The following is a 10949-nucleotide window of genomic DNA, read 5'->3' on the forward strand; positions in this document are numbered from 1 at the left end:
GAGTACATCCAGACAGTGCCTTTCAATTCTGCTATCTAATGACGTAGGTATCCCTTAGTGTAAATTCGGAACAAGCTCTCTATTGTTCAGCTATGGATTATGATCGTCGAGGTAAGCGTCTGACCTGTTCATTCATGGCCTATCAAAGTTGACTGGACTGACTAGTGATTGCATGTGAGACAATGTAGCCAATCGTAGTTCCTTATTCTTTGTTATGACATTTGACTTAATATGGTCATTTAACTCTAGGTGTTCAACTGCTCATAATTGATGACTGTTATGGAGGGAATTTTAGTGCCTGATGTTTGGTATTATTCAATGTGATCTTACTTTTGGCAGCCTAGGCATACCTTATAGTGACGTTCACAGTAGTTGTTGGCTGAGATGGTTATGATTGTAGGCATACCTTTAAATATTCCGCGATCCTCAAATCTAATTGTGTTCCATTTTTTATGTTACAGGTTGCATTTGAGGTATTATTATTTTGCTGTGGGTTGATTTTCTGTTCGGGTGGCAACATACATATGGTCCAAAGTACAACAATGAAGACTTTTAATATAATAATCGTTACTCATTTGTTCTATTTAAACATTTGCTACATTTTTTCTACTTAAACATTTCCTAAGTTCTACTTTTGATTCTTTTTGGAAATGTAATTGACATTCATTTTGAGACTGAATGTATTGCAATTTTGGAATGATTTGCAAATGAATGCACAATTAGTGAGAATTACAATTAAGTATTGTCTTTGGATAAAGTAGTGTTGTATTTGTTTATTATAAGTGTTGTTACTGAACGTAACTAGTGTTGCGTTTACAAAATAAAAATGTTGCATTTGTTTGTTATAAGTGTTGCTTTTCAACATGAAAAGTATTGTATTAGTTCAGGAAGTGTTGCTATTTTTTCACAAGAAATGTTGCATTAGCAAATAAAAATGTTGCCTTTGAAATTGAAAAAAAGCGTTGCATAAGCATAACATATGCAACACTTTATAAAAGTGTTGCTTTAGTTTGAAAAGTGTTGCATTAAGTGTTGCAATGAGCTAATGCAATAAGACTTTATGTAGCACTTCATTAAGTGTTGCATAAACTCTAAAGCAACATTTATACGACATTATGCAACAATAACGAAGTGTTGCTACAGGATCACAATGTAGTAGTGAGAACATCTTTATACAAATGGGTTTTGTCCAAACTACTAGAATTGGATTTCTCATGGAGAAGCATATTCTCCCGAACAACCTCAAATCCAACAAAATGAGAACCTATATAGAGAGGTGGTGGTGGTAGTAAGCGTCGTAGTACGTCCTCTTTAGAGGATAAGGAGACGGAGGTTAAGCAACCGTCGGTCGAGGAATCGACCAATGAGGATGACTCATCAGATCAGGGACCTGAGATTCAGTGGACTCAGGTTGGGAAGATGATACTTGATGTGGCGGGTCTTTGGTAAGATATATATCAATATCCTAGTTATCTTAATTATACTTCGTTATTTAATGTTACCCATATGTTCATTTCATGTACTCCATTAAAGTTGCAACATTCACACTTTGTTTAATATAAATAATGCATACTTGTACTTAACATATTGTATTTCAGGTTTAACAATAAAGTAGTTGTACGAGGTTGTTCGGCTAGTACAAAACAGAAGATGACGGGGCTTGCTCCTACTTGTTGGACTGACGCTACGCCCCAACAAAAAGAGGATTGGTTCAACATCTTTCGGGTATGTTTTTTTATATATTTAATTTGTTAATTTAATTTTAATTTTCAGTTTTCAATTTTCAATTATTAATTTATACTAATAATAACCTTTGTAAAAATCCTTTGAGTGGCCGTCGGGATTGGAGTATATAGTCCGCCAAAGGTACAATGGTATTTGTACTAAAAGTTATAGGGACAACATCTATAAGACCGCAAGGAGAAAAAAGGAGCCCGAACATATGAAAGGTATATAGTATTTTATTATTTTGATTACTTGTATTTAGTTATAATTTACATGACCATTTTATTTTTTCTAACACTATTTTAAATTTTAGGTGAGGCATATGAGGGTCTAATGAAGAAACGAGCTCTCCCTGAATTTAAGGCCAAGTCGGAACAAGCTTCTCAACAAAAGGGGATGAAAGAAAGATGGCATTGTTGAGGTTACTCACTACAGGGGATCTCGTTCTTTCTTGGACCGTGTTTTTGGAGTAAGTCTATATAACAACACCTTAGATTATTATTAAAAAAATTTAACCGTGAAAACCCTGAATTTATGCCTTGTTTGTTTTTTAGAAGGGGAAGAAAAAAGATAAGATAGAGATGACGGTTCCGAAGCTCTTCTTAGACACGCATACCAAGATTGATGGCAAGGGTAATAGGCATTGGACTAAGGTGAAAGACAAAGAATTATGTGTAAGTTTCATCAAATTAGTCAATTTCCCTTAATGAGATTTTTATAGGTAAATTTTTATATAACAATAACCTTTAATTCTATTTGCGTTGTTTTTTTTTTTGTAGGATGCTTATTTGCGTGAAAAAGAGAACAACCCCAAAAGGCCCGATAATGATATTTGGTTTGACTTGGTTGAGGGGTACTAAAAGGGCGCGGTGTATGGAACCGGAGAAGCTCATGGAGTTTTCTACAAGGCGCCAAAAGTAAGGAGTTCTTCAAAGTCCAAGCAAACCTATGAGCCTGGAATCGTAAAGTGTATGATGCGACCATAATTGGCGCATATTTAGCCCCCGAATTACCATTGTTTCTATGCTTTTTAGTGCCTATTTGGGTCATTTCTTATCTTTAGATCTTTGTTTTGCATATTCTTTGAGATTTTGATCCCTTGGTAGGAAAGGAGTAAGAATCTTGCATTTTCATGGCAAAACAAGGCTAAATTGATCATATTCAATGACCAAGCATCAAGGAGAGACAAGACTAGAAGGCCTTTGTACATAGCATAGTAGAAGAGCATTGTTGAGAAAAGGATCCTTGAGTCCCCAAGGAAATCCCCACGGAATTCATGAAGAAAAGGGAAGAAAAAGAAGAAGGAAAGCTGCTGAGCTACAATCCGAACGGATTGTAGAGAATCCGTCCGTCCTCCCGGTCAGCGTCCTCACCAGGAATCCGCTCGGATTGCCCATGCCCAGTCCGTGCGTCTTGTTCCTTGATCCGCTCGGATTGTCCATCCCAGATCCGGCCGTCCCGACTCCCGCCGCACGGATCACGAAGATGTAGCCGATTTCGTTCTTCAAGCTACGAAATGAAGAAGCCCTTCTCTCGGACAATCCCGGAGGCTCCTTGCTCAACTTAAAAAGTGTAATTACTAGTTTAGCCCTTAGTTAACCCTAATGCATCCTCCCTAATTCTCACTATAAATACCCCATTAGTCTAATTAGAGGAGCATGTTCTTCTTATCAATAATTAGTGTAGTTAATATCAATCAAATCTCTCTTCAATAGTGTAATCAAATATTAATCAAGTTTTAATCCAAGTTTTAGTTCCTTAATCTCTCTCTTGTTCTTACTTTATTTTGGGTAATTGAAGATTATTTGGGTTATTATTGGGAGATTGACAACCTCTCAATCTAGGATTCAAGTACTTCTATTATTCTTGCTTTATTATTGGAATCATTAGTAGGTATAATCTCTTAATCCCTTTTTAATTATTGATAATTACTTTCATTTATTCATCATGTTTCATTATGTTAGTATGATTGACAACCTTTCTAGCATGATCAATATGATAATGAGTGAGTAGTCTCTTAGCTAGGGTTTAATGGGTGATTAGGGAAACCAACATGGGGAATGATTCATGCTTAAATTAATATGCTTTCATATCTTATTTGCTTGCTTGTTTTGATCTTAATGCATGCACATGTTATATTTGATGAAATGCTAAGCCTATGAATCCTTGCATTTACTATCATCTTCTATCCTTTCAACTTGACTTGTAAGACATAACCCAACTCGAGTCTTGTTAGACCATGCATGTGTTAAGTAGGGAAGATTAAGTCGACTTGTAGGTGTTGTACAATCCAAGAGATTCGGCTCCAGGACCCAAACTTTCCTAGGATTGTAAGATATAACCCAACTCAATCCATCACAACAATAATTGCTTGCTTATAATTTGAGAACATGTTTGTATGATCATATCCCATGATTCCCCTATGAACCCATGACACCCTAGTGCTTTTAATCAATTGTTTACACCCTTATTTCATTTACCTTGTTAGTTTATTTTCATTGCTATTTTAGTTTAGTAACCTTCTACATCAACCCAATTTGTGACACCCCTAGACACCGCTAGTTACAATAGAATCTTCATTTCAATACCCGTCCCTTGGGATCCGACCTTTACTTGCCTCTTTACTAATTGTAGAGTTGTTTGTGAAGTATAAATTGTGTTTTGTATCGACCATTGACCAACGACCACATATGCTTAATTGTGAACACCAAATGGCTTCGATCAAAAATGGCGCCGTTGTTGGGGGGACGGTGTTTAATTGATTTAAGATTTCTTTTATTGTTTTTAGTTGTGTCTTTTTCACCTTGGGAAGTAAAACTCCTCAAGGTTTGTTCTAATTGTTTTCTAGTTGTTTGATATTTTGCGAGAATGGATTTCATAGATTGTTTTGTAGAGGACCATTTGAGTATCCCTTACTTCAAGGATCCCATGCAAGCATTAGAGGCCTTAGAAGCAAGTAAGGCTAAGAGCATGTATTGGGAATTGGAGGTGGATCTCTTTGAGGCCGCTCTAGCTAACAAAGAACTCACTCATGCACAATCCGAGTTGGTGCATAATATTCTAGTGGAAGCATGTCAACCCATAGAGGATGAGCAATCTATCCTAGAAGATATTCTACAAACTCAAGAGCAAGAGGAACCCATCATGGAATTTGAATATGATGAGGTTAATGAAAGTGAAGAAGAATATGTCATGAGAATGGAATGTCTAATGGAGATGGAGCAAATTCTCAATGACACTCCAAAAGAGGAAAGTGAGGTACAAACTCCTACTTTGAAACCCCTTCCCCCAAATTTGAAATATGCTTACCTTGATGAGTCAAAGACCAAACCCGTGATTGTTAATGATAGACTTGATGATAACCAATTGGGTAAATTGCTTAATGTGTTGAAACAACATGAGAAGGCTATAGGTTATAGTCTAGATGACCTAAAGGGAATTAGTCCCAACTTTTGCATGCATAGGATTCATCTAGAGGACGACCATAGACCTACCATTCAACCCCAAAGAAGATTGAACCCCCACATGCAAGAAGTTGTCAAAGGAGAAGTCATGAAATTACTTGATGCGGAATCATATATCCCATATCGGATTCTTTGTGGGTTAGCCCCGTCCAAGTGGTACCTAAGAAAGGAGGTACTACGGTAGTGACAAATGAAAAGAATGAATTAATACCCACAAGAATGATCACCGGTTGGCGTATGTGCATTGACTACCGTAAATTGAACTCCGCAACAAGAAAAGATCACTTCCCTTACCATTCATTGACCAAATGCTTGAGAGGTTAGCCTCTAACAAATTCTTTTGTTACCTCGACGGGTATTCGGGATTCTTCCAAATCCCTATACACCCGGATGACCAACATAAGACCACCTTCACGTGCCCTTATGGCACTTTTGCATATAGAAGAATGCCTTTTGGATTATGTAATGCCCCCGCTACTTTCCAAAGATGCATGATGAGTGTCTTCTCCGATTATCTAGAGACCATAATGGAAGTTTTTATGGATGATTTTAGTGTTTATGGAAAGGACTTTGACTCATGCTTGCATAATCTTTCCCTTGTGTTGCAAAAATGTGAAGATGTTAGTCTTGTTTTAAATTGGGAAAAGTGTCATTTCATGGTTAATGAAGGAATTGTTTTGGGTCATTTGATTTCGGAAAAGGGCATTGAGGTGGATAAAGCTAAAGTTGAGGTGATAGAGAAACTCCCACCTCCCGTGAATGTTAGAGGGGTGAGAAGCTTTCTCGGTCACGCGGGTTTTTACCGTCGTTTCATAAAAGATTTTTCTAAAATAGCAAAACCCCTCACTCAACTTTTGCTTAAGGATGCCCAATTCAATTCTTGTGACGAGTGTGTTGAAGCTTTTAATAGAATCAGAGAAGCATTGATCTCGGCACCAATCATCCAACCCCCAAATTGGGAGTTACCTTTTGAGATTATGTGCGACGCTAGCAACTACGCCGTTGGAGCGGTACTTGGCCAACGGGTAGGAAGAGCTCTTCATGCCATCTATTACATAAGCAAAACCCTCAACCCTTCTCAAGTGAATTATGACACGACCGAAAAGGAACTTCTTGCCATTGTATATGCTTTGGATAAATTTCGATCCTACTTACTTGGATCCAAGGTGATTGTATTTTCGGATCACCGTGCTCTTCGACATCTCTTGATAAAGAAGGAGGCAAAACCAAGGTTGTTAAGATGGATTTTGCTACTTCAAGAATTTGACTTAGAAATAAGAGACAAGAAAGGAGCCGAGAATGTAGTAGCGGATCATTTGTCAAGGATCCGGTTTCATGATGAGAATGGAGAAACACCGATCAATGACTCATTCCCCGACGATATCTTGATGGCTATTCAAACTCAACTTGAAAGGCACATCACCCCATGGTTTGCCGATTATGCTAACTATATTGTTGGAAAAGTGCTCCCTCCTAACTTGAACCACAACCAAAGGAAGAGATTCCTATTCGAAGTGAAGAGGTACTTTTGGGATGATCCAAACCTCTACAAGGAGTGTAGTGATGGGCTCTACCGGAGATGCATCCCTCAATGGGAAATCCAAGGAATCTTGGAAGGATGTCATTCATCACCCTACGGTGGGCACCATGGAGCAAGAAGAACCGTTGCGAAAATCCTCCAATCGGGTTTCTATTGGCCCACAATGTTTCAAGATACAAGAGAATTCATCATTCATTGTGATGCTTGTCAAAGAACGGGGAATATATCTTGGAGAAACGAAATGCCGCAAAGGGGCATTCTAGAGGTGGAGATTTTCGATGTTTGGGGAATTGACTACCAAGGACCCTTTGTGACATCTAACGGGAACAAGTACATCCTTGTGGCCGTAGATTATGTTTCAAAGTGGGTGGAGGCAATTGCCACCCCAAATGATGATGCAAAAACAGTCACCAAGCTTTTTAAGAAGATAATTTTTCCACGATTTGGAGTTCCTAGAGCTATCATTAGTGATGGAGGAACACATTTCCATGAAAAGAAGCTTGCATCCCTTTTGACCAAATATGGTGTTCAACATCGAACCGGCTTGGGATATCATCCTCAAACAAGCGGTCAAGTGGAAATTTCAAATAGAGAGATCAAGCAAATTCTTGAAAAAGTTGTGAACAAGACTCGGAAAGATTGGAGCACAAAGCTTGATGATGCTCTTTGGGCTTATAGGACGGCCTATAAGACTCCCATTGGTGCCTCCCCTACAAGCTTGTATATGGAAAAGCATGTCATTTGCCAATCGAATTGGAATACAAAGCTTATTGGGCAATCCGAGCGCTCAATCTTGATCTCAAATTGAGCGGTCAAAAGAGGATGATCCAAATCCAAGAATTGGAGGAATTCCGACTACAATCTTATGAGAATGCAAAGATTTACAAAGAAAGAACAAAATTGCTTCATGATAAGAGAATTCGACAAAAGGCCTTGCACAAGGGAGACAAAGTCCTTCTATTCAATTCCCGCTACCGACTCTTTCCGGGAAAATTGAACTCTAGATGGATGGGTCCCTATGTGATAACCGAAGTTGGGAAGTATGGAGATTTCGAACTCAAGGCGGAAGATGGAAGCAAGTTCAAGGTAAATGGTCAAAGATTGAAGCCATACTATGAAGGAGCATTTGTTGGAGAGGTCGAGGCTACCTACCTCGGTCCTCTTTCTCCTTGACATCTCATCAAGAATGAGAGTTTGGTGGAGTCCTCCCTAAACCGCCATTTGTAAATATACTAACCCTCTAACTTGTATTTATCATTTAATTGCATTTGTTTAATAAGCATAAATTCTTTTCATGAGCGCAAGTGAGGGAGGGTTACTAATGAGTTTTTGAATGAAGGAAGGAGAAAATTCCTAAGTGTGGGGATGCATTGAAAGAAAGGAGAAAAAGTCAACACTCGCAGCGAGAATCCGTGCGTCTCTCAAGATCCGGACGTCCCGGCGAATACGGACGTCCAAGGGAAAAACCGCGCGTCCAGTGTGTTTGAGAAATTGACGGTTTCGGATCAAAGAAGAATCCGAGCGTCCTAAGGAAGAAGACGCCCGTCTGAGAGAATCCGGCCGGATTAGTGGAAAGACGCCCGTCTTTTCCCTGAGCATTTCAAAGAAAAATCTCTGTCGAAGAATCCGCCCGTCTTCTCAAGAAGACGCCCGTCCCGACCCGATAAATCCGAGCGTCTTATGCTCGGGACGCTCGTCTTAAGGCGAGGAAAATTCTGGGATTTTACTCGTGGCGAATCCGGGCGTCTTGCCCAGAATCCGCCCGTCCGTGAGAGGAGAATCCGAGCGTCTCGCCTTCGAATCCGCTCGTCCTCCTGCCTTCCTCGACCCGACTTTTCTCAATTAAATTACACCCCACCACCCATATAATGACACATCACTACTCCTTCCACTCACCCTATAAAACTCACCCCCTTGTAACCCCCATACATATTCCAAATTACTCACTTCACCCTCAAAATCAAAAACCCCCAAATTTTCTAGGGTTTCCAATTCTCAATCAACAAAGAACAACCTTAGCAAATCTTCAAACAAAATAACCCAAATCAAAAGAACTCAAGGATGGCACCTAGAAGATCCTCCTTTAGAAATACAAGAAGACCTAGGATGGTGGGAAGTTCCTCTACCTCACATCTCAACACCATTAGAAGGGAGCATGTGGAAATTGTAGACCTCACAAGGCTCGACGACTTCTCGAATGTGGAATTCCTTGATGATGTGCAGCGATTGGTCTTCCATCGACTCTTAAGTAAGAATATTCTTCCTACTAAATTCCTTTGTCATGATACTTTGAGAAAACTTGGAATCTTTCACCAAGTGGAGGCTTTATTTGAGGTTTTTGGTCTTTCAACACTCTTTCGCATGTTTGAACCCACCTATCGGTCTCTTGTGCTCGAATTCTTGAGTTGCTTAAAGATTATCACTTCAAACAAAGAGATTAGCATAGAGTTTAGGTTGGAAAATGTCTCTAGAACAATGACCCTTGTGGAATTTGCGAGAGTGTTCGGTCTTGATGTCTCGCCTACCCGAACAACAAGACCCAAGAAGTATAGTGTCGCACCCTTGTGGAGGGCCATGACGGGCCGGGACTTCATTCTTACCAAAGAGTGTCTTGCTTTTCACATTCAAAACCCAATCTTGAGGCTCACATACCGATTTCTCTCGGGTACCCTCTTCGCCCGACGAGACCCTATTATTGTGAATCAAATGGACCTCATGTTCATGGAATCCTATCTAAACATTCAAGGAAGAGACGGGTATCATCTCAATGCACCTCTAGTCTTGCTAGAAAAGTGGGCGAAATTCCGAAATGGTGATGATGATGGGAAAAAGCATATAGTGAATGGTGGACTCATAACAAGACTTGCAAAGCACTTTAATCCTAGGTTCAATGAGAACAATGTGTACACTCCACTCTCGGGAGGAATGAGAATTAATGAAGACCTCCTTGTCGTCCAACACCATTGGATAACCCTTGAGGGGGTTGATAAAAGGATCAAATGGTTGACAAAAGGAAGTGATCCTATCTATCTTCCGATGGCCGACCTACCTCGAGTCTCTCCAAGGAGAGGAAGCTTGTCCCCAATACCCTCTTACCTCATTCAAAGTCAAGAAAAGCAAGCTCCACCCCCACAAGCTCCTCCACCTCAACAACAAGAACAACAAACTCAAAGTGAAAAGATAAAGGTGCCTCCCTACCCCTTTCCCTATCAACCTTACAACCATCCGAATCCCTTCATCCTCCCCCGTGACGACTTTGTCACGGGAATCTTGCAAGACTTGCACTACCGTCAATATGAAACCAAAGTGGACAACTATTATGCTCTCTACCCCCAATACCACAACATGGTTCAAAAGGGACGGATAAGTGAAGAAGGAGCTTTTCCTTCATGGGCTCAAATGGAGTTGCTCTTTCCTAACTCGAACAAGGCCAATGAAGGGGCAAATGGTAAGCAAAGGGAGGAGAGTGGGGACTCTTGTGGAGGTGATACGGTGAAGATTGAGAGCGAAGAAGATGAATTCATGGATCCAAGCTTGAGTGATGCTTCTAGGGATATTTGGGATACCGATATTGAAGGAGATGATGCCGATATCTAGGAGATTACTTCATCACTAGGTGGAGCGGGCAAGAGGCACCCACTTTAGTTCAAGTGAAGTTTTCTCATCTCTCCTCTTTATCTTTATTTTTCATGAAAAGAACTTTGCATCTTGTTTGTTTGTATTTTATTTAACTTTGACTCATTGTTGGTTTAGTCCTAGCAACATCAAAGGACTCACACCTCGGTTCCTTTGAGGTGTTCTTTATTGTTCCCACTTTTGTAAAATCCAAAATGACAATCTAGTCTCATGCATAGCATTGCATGTGCATGAACTCCCCCATGCTTTGACATTAGCAATAGTGTCTTGCTTGGTTTGGGGAAGTTAATGCATACGCAACGGGAGGTAATTTAAATTATCCTCTCCGTCATAACAAAAACCATGCATCATGTAGTATAGCTTAGTGTAGAATTGCATTTAGCATAGAAATCATGCATCATTCTTTGCATAATTTCCATCATTTTGGCCATTGAGGACAATGCCCATATTAGTGTGGGGATGGGAATTCTAACTCTTAACTTTTATTCAAAAACCATAAAAATTTAAAAATTTCAAAAAATCATAAAAATTTGAAAAATTGAAAAAACCAAAAACAAGTTCATTTCCTTTGTATATATTGTCTT

At 39.6% G+C, this 10949-nt stretch overlaps 1 long non-coding RNA gene across 1 annotated transcript; it reads left to right on the forward strand.

The window, feature by feature from the left end:
* Positions 1 to 743, forward strand: LOC141658908 (uncharacterized). Its single transcript, XR_012549516.1, has 2 exons — positions 1 to 111; positions 462 to 743. It is a non-coding gene; the product is annotated as an uncharacterized LOC141658908 (long non-coding RNA).
* Positions 744 to 10949: the final 10206 nt, after the last annotated feature.

The sequence above is a fragment of the Silene latifolia genome, chromosome 6 (genome assembly GCF_048544455.1).
Source record: "Silene latifolia isolate original U9 population chromosome 6, ASM4854445v1, whole genome shotgun sequence".
In the NCBI taxonomy this organism is placed as follows: Eukaryota; Viridiplantae; Streptophyta; class Magnoliopsida; order Caryophyllales; family Caryophyllaceae; genus Silene; species Silene latifolia.